Raw genomic sequence first — 1,668 nt, 5'->3', positions numbered from 1 at the left:
TTTACACTGTAAGTTGGTGTGATGGCTGCACCCACTCTGGGTGAGTGAAGAGCACTGTGGTTCAGGCATCACCCACAAGTGGCCCTGACTGAAACCAGCCCTGCTGTCCAAACCCTGAGAACTGTGCGGGGCCTCATCTTCTCAGGAACGAAGGAGTCAAGTCCATGTCTTATCGGGAGCTAATGGTACCAGCCTGAGCTGGGAGTACACAGAACTAAAACTGCTACAGCTGCACACCTGCACATACACAAAAGGTTGGGGGTGTGGGGGGCTTGACTACGAGTCAATCACTTTATGCTATAAAAATCTGTAGCCCTCCGAGCACATTGAGCTCTCCTGTACAGCAGTGGGCTGCAAAGCAGCGATCTCCTCCTTGAGCAGGGTCACCTCTCAAGGTTACTCCCCGAGGTTGAAAGACCCCTTACCTGGCATCTGTTATCTATAACACAGTAAGTAACAGTTTACAGTAGGCCTAAAAGTATATTGTATGCTAGCAACATTTATATATACCCAGCTATAACTTAATTATTAGAAATGTAGTAAATAATAGAGCGTTTGACTGCTGTGTAAATCATCATCTAATCACCACCTAAATTATCATTTAAATCATTGCCAAATCATTCTCATTGTTAAATCACTGTTTAATTAACATCCAGTTATTGCTTAATCACCATTTGATTACCATTTGATTTTCCTTCCATTATTGATTAATTACCATTTGATCATCGTTCGATCATTAACAAAACTCTTTTAGTTAAGCCCATAACAATCACTTCTCTTAGTAATTCACTTGCGACAGTTAATACTTTTTTTGGAATGGACCAAATATTCTTACTTCACTAGATGTCCCAGAAAAAAAAAAGAAAAAAAAAAAAAACTAACAAAACTTTAGCCAAAATATGAATTTATAGTGCATGTTGCTACCAGACAGCATGGTCTGTTTTTCATTATTATTTTGCTCCTTTTCCTGAGGCTTACACACAAAGGTTAGCAATAAAATGTAGATTCTGATGCAGTAAAACCTTCACAGTAAGAAAGCACTGGATCCAGAAGGTCCAAGACAGACAAGGCATCCACTGTAAAAATATTTATGCAAAGTGTTCAGACAATACACATATTGTAAATCAAACAAGGGAGGAAAGAAATAGAGCTGCCCAGTCCATTCTAAGAGAAAAAACATGCTATTGTTTTTCCATGGCATTGTTAGAGACAAAGAATGCTGAATAAGCGATAAACTCAGCTTTTGCGTGATTAAGTGCACCAGCTGTATTTCCGAATTTTAACAGTCAACTGGATGATTTTCAGTAACCTTTGTAATTAAACATTTGCATTAATTCTTCAATGACGTTCTTTCACATGATGTAGATTTCAATAGCCACATGCAGCAGCTACCTATTCTAGAACAAGTGAGAGGTTTTTTCATATCGTGCTGCTTCAAATTAACATCATTTGAGATATCAGGCGTTGCTGAAATTATGCTTATGTGATATGACACATCATAAATTAATGCAAAGCAGCCTAAAAAATACCAGTGTTCTGAGTCTCTTTATTACATGTTACTGGCATTATCAAAGTAGGATTTTCCTATAAAATCAGGAGAAACAGCCTTTCCCAAAGGACTATTCCTCTGAATGCTAAATAATCAGAGAAATTAAAGAAGATGAACCT

Source organism: Charadrius vociferus, unplaced genomic scaffold (genome assembly GCF_000708025.1).
Source record: "Charadrius vociferus isolate BGI_N301 unplaced genomic scaffold, ASM70802v2 scaffold15, whole genome shotgun sequence".
Lineage (NCBI taxonomy): Eukaryota > Metazoa > Chordata > Aves > Charadriiformes > Charadriidae > Charadrius > Charadrius vociferus.
The sequence above is the reverse complement of the archived record's forward strand: the minus strand, read 5'-3'. Positions refer to the sequence as shown.